Source organism: Bos mutus, chromosome 9, assembly GCF_027580195.1.
Source record: "Bos mutus isolate GX-2022 chromosome 9, NWIPB_WYAK_1.1, whole genome shotgun sequence".
NCBI lineage: Eukaryota > Metazoa > Chordata > Mammalia > Artiodactyla > Bovidae > Bos > Bos mutus.
The window spans coordinates 46504418-46516896 of record NC_091625.1 but is presented as its reverse complement, the minus strand read 5'-3'; positions in this window follow the sequence as shown (position 1 = coordinate 46516896).

Sequence of the window (12479 nt, the reverse complement as noted above, 5' to 3'; positions counted from 1 at the left end):
CATGCCATTAAGTACTATATTAAATCACTAAAACATAGAGTGTTTCTTATCTAAATTAATGTTCTTTAAATAAGATATTTACGAAGCTGGATTTACATCTGGATTTTCACAGGAGCAGTAGGTAAGGGAGGGAGTTTTAAAGAAATAACGTATTGATGCTCACCTTACAAATATATTCCATTTTTAAAACAGATATACTTGAGAATTTGCCAACATTTCATGTAGCTCTCAGCCCAGTTCTCTTTTTTCATCTTACTTTTCACAAGCTGCCTTCTCCCACTACTACAAAAGAACGTAGTTACTAGAACACTTCTGAATCTTAGATGAATACATTGCCTCAAGGTGTGAAAACATCCAGGTACTTATCAGAGGAATATTCTCAAAATTTTAACTTTTTCATCCCTTTATTGTCAAAGAATGAGTGACATCGAAGAGTGAAGTCACTTGAAACAAAAACAAACAGAGCATCCTCAGAAACAATGCAGGTAGAGGTGCCTCAGTCACTCATCTTAGATGCAGAAGATAGAGGTGGGGGTGTGAGTGGGATGCATATTAACATGCTAATTTGAACTGAAAACCAAAGTCAATCTTTCATTTCTAACCAGATGATTTGACTGACAGATTTGATAATAAAAACTGACCTTTTCTTGTCAGTTCTCACAAAAGTTTATTAAAACAGGTGGTTTATTGCCCAAAAATACTGCATTTTTAAGCTGTACTGTAATTAACAACATGTCAGTTTTTCAACCTTTTCTGTTGACTTGGGGATAAAGTAAGGTTTTCTAAATAAAATACTTAGAAAGAAAATTAACATTCAGTTTATTAGTACATAGATTGTGTGCATGTGTGTGTGTATATATATAGATATTATTCATTTCAGAAAAGTCTGAAAAGAAACATTAGATTTTTGTCCTGTGAAGAAAGATAGTCCACCTTTATTAAACATTTTCCTTAGAAAAAATAAGTAAACCTAAAAAATCTGAGAAGATAAAGGGAATAAGGTCAGGAAGGTGGTGAATTATAAACTTTATAAATATATAGTAATATAATATCCCTTATTTTGATTTAAATTATTCAGCATCTTTATCACATCATCTACAACAAAGAGTGGTATTATGCTTCAAAATATTCTTCTCACTCAAAGCCGGTACACTGGGACAACCCTGAGGGATGGGATGCAGAGGAAGGTGGGAGGGGGGTTCAGGATGGGGACACATGTACACCCATGGCTGACTCATGTTAGTATATGGCAAAAACCACAACAATATTGTAAAGTAATTAGCCTCCAATTAAAATTAATTAATTAATTAAAAAATATTCTTCTCAGAGTCGTTGGCTTATCTTTTATTTTGAACTTCATATTATCTGGGTCCACATTACACATGCTTATACATTCCTTAGTTTTGGCACAAAGGTTTTTATATCACAGTATTGTGAAACTCATTGAGCTTTAAAGTTTTGAAAGATGTTTCGTATATATGTAATAAACATGTATCACTATTTTAAAAAAGAAAAAAAAACCTGCCACAAACAGCTGAAAACCACAGCCATTCTAATTTATCTCACAGATTTTGTAGGTCATAAGGGCAGAGCTGAGCTGTGAGATTATTCTGTTCCTCATGTACCCAGCTGCTGGATGGACTGGTCTGAACAAACCAAGAGGTATCATATGCCTGGAGATGGATAGAAGGCTGTGCTTAGCTGGTCTGGTGACTAGCATGCTGCCTTAAGATAAAGGGGCTTTGTACATGACAGCCAATTGTCCCCAGAGTGAGAGTTCCAAGTAATCAGGTGGAAGCTATTTGGCCTTTTATGACCTAGCCCCAGAAGTAATACAGCATACACTACTGGTTGATGTATTCATGAACTCTCCTAGCTTTGAGAAAAGATCTAGATGGGAAGAATGGTAGAATATCTTTTTAAAAACAGCTATTTTGGGTGAAAATTATATGAAGTTCAACAATCTTTTTAAATTCAGATTCTTTTGCCTGTTCAAACTGAATACAAATAAAACTAATACCATATATTATGTAAAAGCTAAATTACTATGCCTTGTTAAAATTCTATATAATTATTTCTTCCAAATATCAACCTGTACTTTTAGCGACATACAAACACAGAGAGGTGTCTAGAATTATGTTTATACAAATCAGAAGATATACTTCTGTAGATAAGCTTAATCCATTGCAATAAAATAGTATATATCAATATCCTTTTCGTCCATCTGTATGTGTCTATTATGTGTCTATTATCTGTCTATTATGTCTCCTTATTGCCAAATTGAGACTTAAATTGAAGAAAGTGGGGAAAACCAATAGACCATTCAGGTATGACTGAAATGAAATCCCCTATGTTTATACAGTGGAAGTGAGAAATAGATTTAAGGGACTAGATCTGATAGACAGAGTGCCTGATGAACTATGGACAGAGGTTCATGACATTGTACAGGAGACAGGGATCAAGATCATTCCCAAAAAAAGAAATGCAAAAAGCAAAATGGCTGTTGGACGAGGCCTTAAAAATAGCTGTGAAAAGAAGAGAAGCAAAAAGAGAAAGAGAAAAGGAAAGATACACCCATTTGAAAGCAGAGTTCCAAAGAAGAGCAAGAAGAGATAAGAAAGCCTTCCTCAGCGATCAATGCAAAGAAATAGAGGAAAACAACAGAATGGGAAAGACTAGAGATCTCTTCAAGAAAATTAGAGATACCAAGGGAACATTTCATGCAAAGATGGGCTCAATAAAGGACAGAAAAGATATGGACCTAACAGAAGCAGAAGATATTAAGAAAAGGTGGCAAGAATACACAGAAGAACTGTACAAAAAAGATCTTCATGACCCAGATGATCATGATGGTGTGGTCACTCATCTAGAGCCAGACATTCTGGAATGTGAAGTCAAGTGGGCCTTAGAAAGCATCACTATGAACAAAGCTAGCGGAGGTGATGGAATTCCAGTTGAGCTATTTCAAATCCTAAAAGATGATGCTGTGAAAGTGCTGCACTCAATATGCCAGCAAATCTGGAAAACTCAGCAGTGGCTACAGGACTGGAAAAGGTCAGTTTTCATTCTAATCCCAAAGAAAGGCAATGCCAAAGAATGCTCAAACTACCGCACAATTGCACTCATCTCACACGCTAGTAAAGTAATGCTCACAATTCTCCGAGTTAGGCTTCAGCAATACGTGGACCCTGAACTTCCAGATGTTCCAGCTGGTTTTAGAAAAGGCAGAGGAACCAGAGATCAAATTGCCAACATCTGCTGGATCATCAAAAAATCAAGAGACTTCCAGAAAAACATCTATTTCTGCTTTATTGACTATGCCAAAGCCTTTGACTCTGTGGATCACAATAAACTGTGAAAAATTCTGAAAGAGATGGCAATACCAGACCACCTGACCTGCCTCTTGAGAAACCTATATGCAGGTCATGAAGCAACAGTTAGAACTGGATATGGAACAAGAGACTGGTTCCGAATAGGAAAACGAGTACGTCAAGTCTGTATATTGTCACCCTGCTTATTTAACTTATATGCAGAGTACATCATGAGAAACACTGGGCTGGAAGAAACACAAGCTGGAATCAAGATTGCTGGGAGAAATATCAGTAACCTCCCATATGCAAATGACACCACCCTTATTGCAGAAAGTGAAGAGGAACTAAAAAGCCTCTTGATGAAAGTGAAAAAGGAGAGTGAAAAAGTTGGCTTAAAGCTCAACATTCAGAAAAAGAAGATCATGGCATCTGGTCCCATCACTTCATGGGAAATAGATGGGGAAACTGTGGAAACAGTGTCAGACTTTATTTTTGGGGGCTCCAAAATTACTGCAGATGGTGATTGGAGCCATGAAATTAAAAGACGCTTACTCCTTGGAAAGAAAGTTATGACCAACCTAGACAATATATTAAAAAGCAGAAATATTACTTTGCTAACAAAGGTCCATCTAGTCAAGGCTATGGTTTTTCCAGTGGTCATGTATGGATGTGAGAGTTTGACTGTGAAGAAAGCTGAGCGCCAAAGGATTGATGCTTTTGAACTGTGGTGTTGGAGAAGACTCTTGAGAGTCCCTTGGACTGCAAGGACATCCAAACAGTCCATCCTAAAGAGGATCAGTCCTGGGTGTTCATTGAAAGGACTGATGCTAAAGCTGAAACTCCAATACTTTGGCCACCTCATGTGGAGTTGACGCATTGGAAAAGACCCTGATGGTGGGAGGGATTGGGGGCAGGAGGAGAAGGGGACAACAGAGGATGGTATGGCTGGATGGCATCCCCGACTCAATGGACTTAGTTTGAGTGAACTCCACGAGTTGGTGATTGACAGGGAGGCCTGGCGTGCTGTGATTCATGGAGTCGTAAAGAGTTGGACACAACTGAGTAACTGAACTGAACTGATGTGTCTATTGGGATCATGATATATACCTACATTGTGTTAGGTGCTACAGGGCATACCAAGGCAGAAAGATTTTTTTTCCCTTTATGAACTTATTTATAGATGACTTATGCAAGCTACATTTAAACTCCTATCTAAAAAACACTGATCTGTAAATTTAGGTTGATGGAGAAGGAATAATATGTAAGCTCTATCTTATATTAGGATCACTGAATTCTTCCTACTTAAAAATGTGGGCTTTTGTTTGTTTGAGGCAATAGAACCTTCCAAAAACAAATTAGAACAGAATGTAAAATAGTTTATATTAAAGGAGGAAAATAATTATAATAATTTACACTCAAGCTAAATCATTTTTTTGAAAACATTTTCAGAGAATCTGAGGAAGAGATTTCTTACAAGGAGGAAATGTGTATAGAAAAGAGAGGTGAGGAGGCTCTCAGACACCTCTTTGAGAACTAACAATTTTGCCCAGAGCCAGCACTGAACAAGAAAACAAGTAATAAGTTGCTAATTTGATGTTTCAGGCAAAAGTTACAAAAGGAGCTTTTGAAGGAGGAAATCAATGTGAAATCAAATCATCAGGGAAAATTAGCTCTATCACATAAACACCTTCCAGCATTGCCTCAAAAATTACAAGACAGGTCAAGATGAACAAAATTGTTTGATTTGTGTAAAAAGGAAGATGTCTAGAAAATGTACATCATCAAAAACTGTGAATTAGAACAACAAAATTTTTTTCATGTTTAGCCTATTGTAGGATACACATGAATATTTTTCATCTTTATCCTTTAATAGTCTGTCTTGCAGTTAAGAAAAATCTACATTTTCTATATTGTCAGATCTCCCAGGAAATATTTTAATATTTTGATTAATAAACTAAAGAAAAAGTTCATGATTCAATTCATCATTTGTCCCTAGACAAAATATAATCAACGCAATTTGTAGAGAAAGACATAGTCACTATACAATCATTTAATATTTTAAAAATTTACTAATACTGCTATTAACTTTAAACTCTGGGCAAATTTTTACCTTACATATGTATGCTGCTGCTGCTAAGTCGCTTCAGTCATGTCTGACTCTGTGTGACCCCATAGACGGCAGCCCACCAGGTCACCCCAGTCCCTGGGATTCTCCAGGCAAGAACACTGGAGTGGGTTGCCATTTCCTTCTCCAATGCATGAAATTGAAAAGTGAAAGTGAAGTCGCTCAGTCTTGTCTGACTCTCAACGACTCCATGGACTGCAGCCTACCAGGCTCCTCCATCCTTGGGATTTTCCAGGCTAAAATACTGGAGTGGGTTGCCATTGCCTTAGCCATACATTCATATAAAATATTACTGAAATGCAGAATCTCAACTGTATCCTAGCTCCTTATTTTATGGAACATTGAATTACATATAGATAAAACTGCTACAATGTAGTGGAGATTTCAGAATTTAATCACAATTCTGCCCTATAATATACACAAGTTCAGGGAAAAATGTATGCCTACACTTTAATGTCAAATATGTGTATATATTACATCATAAATATATATACAAGATTGTACTGTTTTATCATTTTATAGAGAAATTATAAAACAGGCACAGAGTCACTTGTCATTTGGTCACATATTTCCTATCTCACTTTTTACAAAGAGATTAGTATTGATCATTAATCATATGTGCATTTAGAAAAAATGTGACTTTAAAATGTTCATATTCTCTGAACCATCATATTTCCTTACTGGATTTATTCTAAAACACAAACTCATTGAAAAGATTTTCATTTACACATTATATCTAATAGTATAAAGATTAACTCCAATAACCACTGAATGCTTAGTGTTATGCCCATTAAAATACTGAAAGAATATTTTAAAGCAAAATTTCTAGAATATAATGTGTGTTTAGTCACTCAGTCATGTCTGACTCTTTGCAACCCCAGGGACTGTAGCCCTCCAGGTTCCTCTGTCCATGGGGATTTTCCAGGCAAGAATACTGGAGCAGGTTGCCATGCCCTTCTCCAGGGTATCTTTCTAACCAAGTGCTCAAATCCAGGTATCCCATATTGCAGGCAGATTCTTTACTGCCTGAGCCACCAGGGAAGCCCCTAGAATAGAATACTAAATAAAAAATAATACAAATATATATAAAAATATAGATATAGATAATGGTACACTTTTATATAAGTTTTCATCACAAACATATACTGAGCACTTTATATTGTCCTGGCTGTATGAAATGCCTTCAAGAAACAAACAAAAATCTCTGCCCTGGTGGAAAACATAAATCATAAACAATATATAAAACATAAATCTAAAATAATATATAAATTTCATATTGTCTTAGAAAGTCACAAGTGCAGCGAGGGAAAAAGGGAAAAAAAAAATGGAGTAGAAAGGGACACTGAAAAGGGTGCAGTTTTAAGTAAAATTTATCACTGTTGTCCACAATGAGAAGGTGATATTAAAGCAAAAGCCTTTATCAGATGAGGGTGCTGAATGGACTACTGGGAGAAGTGGGTGGAGGTATAGCTGTAGTATAGGCTTGGTTGTCTGGCCTGTTTGAGGAGTAATCAATGAAGCCAACGAGAACAGTAAAGGGACAAGAATAATCAGTAGAAAAACATAAGTTGGCAGTATAGCGGGGGACCAGATCACATCAGTCTCCTATCCTATTCTGAGTAAGATGGAGAGCTTTGTCAAAAATTGAAACTGAAGAGTGATTTGATCTCATCCTTTGAACATGGCCAGACTAAACTAGGTGATTCTATTCATCAGTCTGCAGCTAAGATGATCGAAGTGGTGACATTACTCAGCATAAATGAATATCTGTATTCCTCATGGTATCTAACCTCTAGGAGGCTCTCATGTTTGTTCACATGTCATTCTATGGTCCCAAGAAACAAAAAGAAGTCCCAAGGGCTCTTCAGGCCAGGTTCAGAACTCACATAACTTCATTTCTACTACACTATGGGTCAAATCATATTTTTGATAGTACAAAGCCAACTCCAATCCAAGGGGTGACTCTACCTCTTGTTGAGGTGGGGTACAAAATGTTGTGACAACAGTTGTAACCTAGCCTTATGTCCTCTGACCACAACTACTTAACCTGCCACACAAGCAAAATATATTCACCTTTATTTCAAGACCCTAAAAATCTCATTTGATTATGGCAGAGAGTGAGAGAGTGAAGTCGCTCAGTCGTATCCGACTCTTTGCGACCCCATGGACTGTTGTGTACCATTCTCCTCAGTCCATGGGATTTTCCAGGCAAGAGTACTGGAGTGGATTGCCATTCCCTTCTCCAGAGGCTCTTCCTGACCCAGGGATCAAATCTGGGTCTCCCACATTGTAGGCAGATGCTTTACCATCTCAGGCAACTAGGCTTCAAATCTAGGATCTTGTGATCTAAAACGGATCCAGTTTCAGTTTTCTCTTCTCTTTATCTAGAAACATATAAATTGAAAGAAATATGGCTCCATCACAACTAAATATAATGTTACTACAAAGAACAATAACTTCTATAGGTATCACATTAATTTTTACTGAATTTAAACTGAGAGTTCACTTGTAAGTAATGTCTCAGTTGGATATACTGTGTGGATATTTATACATATGTGTGTGTGTGTATGTGTGTATGTGCGTGTGTGTGTTTATATATATATGAATATATATATGAATAAGTATGAATGTATATGAATTCATATGAATATATATATGAATAAGTGAATTTGTAGGATGGATGTGGAGTATGGAGCCTTGGGCATAGGGAGAAGCATTTGTAAGGTACTAGAGGTGAGAGTTCATTGTGCTAGAATCATGTAAGGGGAAAGTAGTAAGAAATGAAATGATCTAGATTACTAGATCAAAAGCCTTGGGAAGCACTTGCATAGAGGGTAATTATAAGGTGTTGATCACAAAACTGACATGAAAAGAGTTGTGCCTAAGAAGATATTTATAGTAATTGCAAAAATATGTGAAGACTTGCAAGTTAAGAGGCAAAAAAGTAGTAAGAATTCTTTTGTAATAAATAACCTAAACCAAGGTTTATATGATTAAGCTAAACTAGGAGGGTGGTAATAAGAATGAAGTATAAGTGGATATAATCAAAGACATGTTTGGTGGAAGACTGATACAAATTGATGGATAAGGATGTGGATGAAGTTGAATATGCAGATTTTTATTTTTCAAATTTTTAACTTGAATCAAATTAGAAATACTGGTCTCTGAGGCAGGAGTACATGAGAAGCATTACTTTAGTGTAAGAGTAACAAATTTAATAGAGAGCTCTTAAGAAAATTGGAAATATCAAAGGACCATTCTATCCAAAGATGGACACAATCAAGGACAGAAACAGTAAGATCTAATAGAAGCTGAAGAGATCAAAAAGCGATGGAAGGAACACACAGAACTGTACAAAAAAGATCTTAATGACCGAGATAACTATGAAGGTGTGGTTACTCACCCAGAACCAGACGTTCTGGAATGTGAAGTCAAGTGGGCTTTAGGAAGCACTGCTGTCAGTAAAGCTAGTGGAGGCGATGGAATTCCAGGAGAGCTATTTAAAATCCTAAAAAATTATGCTATAAAAGTGCTGCATTCAATCTGTCAGCAAATTTGGAAAACCCAGCAGTGGCCACAGGACTGGAAAAGGTCAATCCTCATTCCAATTCCCAAGAAGGGCAGTACTTAAGAATGTTCACACCACTGGACAATTGCACTCATCTCCCATGCTAGTAAGGTTATGCTCAATATTTTGCATGCTAGGCTTCATGAACTGAGATTTTCCAGATGTCCGAGTTAGATTTGGAAAAGGCAGAGGAACCAGGGATCAAATTGCCAACATTCCTTGGATCATAGAGAAAGCAAAGAATTCCAGAAAAATATCTACCTCTGTTTCATTGACTACACTAAAGCCTTTGTGTGGATCATAACAAATGGTGGAAAACTCTTAAAGTGATAGGAATACCAGACCATCTTACCTGTCTCCTGAGAAAACTGTATACCAGTCAAGAAGCAAGAGTCAGAACCTTGTATGGAACAACTGACTGGTTCAGGATTGAGGAAGGAGTATGATGAGGTTGTTTATTGTCATCCTGTTTATTTAACTTATATGCAAAGCACATCATGAGAAATGTCGGGCTAGATGAGTTACAAGCTGGAATCATGACCACTGGGAGATTTATCAACAAATATGCAGATGATACCACTCTAATGGCAGAAAGTAAAGAGGGACTAAAGAATCTCTTGAGGGTGAAGGAGAAGAGTGAAAAAGCCAGCTAAAACTCAATATTTAAAAAAGCTAAGATCATGGCATCCAGACCCATCACTTCATGGCAAATAGAAATGGAAAATGTGTAGGCAGTGACAGATTTTCTCTCCTTGGGCTCTAAAATCACTGAGGATGGTGACTGAAACCATGAAATTAGAAGACAATTGTTTCTTGGCAAGAAAGCTATGACAAACCTAGACAGTGTGTTAAAAAGCAAAGGTGTCATTTTGCCAACAAAGGTCCATATAGTTAAGGCTACAGTCTTTCCAGTAGTCACAGTTGAGAGAGCTGGACTATAAAGAATGCAGAGCACCAAACAATTGATGCTTTCGAGCTGTGGTGCTGGAGAAGACTCTTGAGAGTCCCTTGGACCACAAGGAGATCAAAGCAGTCGATCTTGAAGGAAATCAGGCCTGAATACTCATTGGAAGGGCTGCTGCTGAAGCTCCAATACTTTGGCCACCTGATGTGAACAGCCAATTCATTGGAAAAGAACTTGATGCTGGAAAAGACTGAATGAAGAAGAGGGCAAGGGATGAGATGGTTGAATGGAATCACTGAGGAAATGGATATGAACTTGGGCAAACTCCAGGAGATGATGAGGGACAGGATGGCCTGGCTTGCAACAGTCCATGGGGTTGTGAAGAATTGGACATGACCTGGCAAGTGAATAACATGTCAAGTTATCAATAACATGTCAAGTTAAAGTTGAGCTTTAAGATGCTTTAAGATGCATCTAGGATGTAATCAAATCTCTAACAAGAGTTCTAAGACTATATCTCCAGTTTGGGGATGTCTTCTGGAACTAGAAATCAGGTGAACATAATGAAAACTTATATATATCTCAAATATATAAGTTCAGGTGAATATATATATATATATATAGAGAGAGAGAGAGAGAGAGAAAATATATATATATAGAGAGAGAGGGAGGTTAACAAACTTTAAAGTCTGCTCATATTTAAAGGTATGGGAAAGGAGAAAGGAATAATGATGCTATAAAGAAGCAACTAGAATTGTTGAAGTTAAATTACAACTTATGAATCTTGTCATACATCACACAACTAGTAAATAGGGGTATGATTAAAACACAGACCCACCTGATTCCAAAGCTCATTCTCCTTACAAATCACAATTTGGACTTTTATAAGTAATATCCTTTACAGAACAGGAAACTGGAAGATAATTTGACTACCAATTGAATACCCTGGTGAGCTTGTGCTTTTATCTTTACTTATGACTATTTAAAATACTTGGGAAAATAGTGTAGGGCATCAGTCTTTGCCAAGATCCTATAAAATAATTCAACTGCTATGAATCACTCATATATAAAATACTTTTGTTACCAATTGTCTGAAAACCTAAACAATTCTAAAATTTTTATACTTAATATTAGATATTAATAAAATAGTTTCTTACTAGGCCATTCCCTACACATACATACACACATAAACACACCCCACACAGAATTTCTACTTCAAAGAGCCTGAGTGTAAATCTCCAGTATCTGAAAAGAAATGTCATTGATAAAATGGCTGCAAATAATTAAAGCATGCATTGTGTAGTCTTTAATGAGCTTATTTTCAGGAGCCTGGTACATATGTTTAGCTTTTAAATTTAAGTAAGTCCCTTAATTTTTTTAATGTGATTTTGCTAAACTTTTCTTTGTTCTTTACCAAAACCACTGATTTTCTCACTTGGAAAAGTGATCAAGATGGTAGAGTGGCCAATTATGTACATTTGGGAGCTGCATTTTAATACCTTTAATGGACGTTCTCTCATATAATTGGCACTATATCTCATAGACTCTGTATTTCTCCCAATTCAGTCTACAAACTTAGGGTTTAGTATAGCCATCTGCAGCCTGACTAGGGCAGTTAACTCTTACAAAGAGGTTTCCATACCTGACTGAACATTGAAACATTTAAGTAAATTAAAATACCCTTGTCAGGGTTTTATCCCTAGAAATATGGATTAATTCCTCTGTGGTTGTATATATGCATTAATACTTTTTCCCCCAAAAGTATCCAGGTGGTTTTAAGATGAAGTCATAATTGAGAACCAGCATCTTACCAGATCCATGGTAAGTTTTACATAGCATTACTTTTATGTTTAAAAAGAAATATTTGCCAGTATGTTATATTTTAAAAACTTATGTTATGCTGCTCCTGTACATTTAGTAACAAAATAATTTGGTTTCTCTAAACAAGGACTTAGAAAATATCTCTTGAGCAACTGTAAAATGGCAAAACTATTTCAATCAAGGGGCACTTCATAAAAATTATCCATTAAACTGTCTTAATGCCTTTAATTTCATTTTTAAAACTAATCATGCACTCTCTGAAATAAAACTAAGGAATGTCACCCCAGGCTAAACATTGGCTGAGAGCAGTAAAGAGAAACGCCACCTTCCATAATTCAGATTCACCAAATATCCTAGGCTTTGTTAACAGAAGATTCTTGTGTTTACCATGATTTTTTTTCTTTAAACTTCAAACTAAAAAGAACAAAAGTCTTTTAGTTTTAAATCTCAGAAATAAATTCCTCTGATTGGCCTATCTGAAAGTATTTTTAGGCAGTCTTCTGAAGTTAAAGCTGCAACAATTTGCTGAACATATATGTGTAACAAAGAGAGGTCATTTCCTTGCAAGTATCCATTTCGCTTGTGGAATCCTTAAAGATTCACAAGGGACAGATATCAGACCAAGTGCAGGAGGATCTTCCAAACACAGTTATCTGTGTAAAGAACATCTGATATATTTTCACAATGTATATTCACAGCATAAGATCAAAAGGAAAAACCCGAATGAACTTTTCAAACACACAACACAAC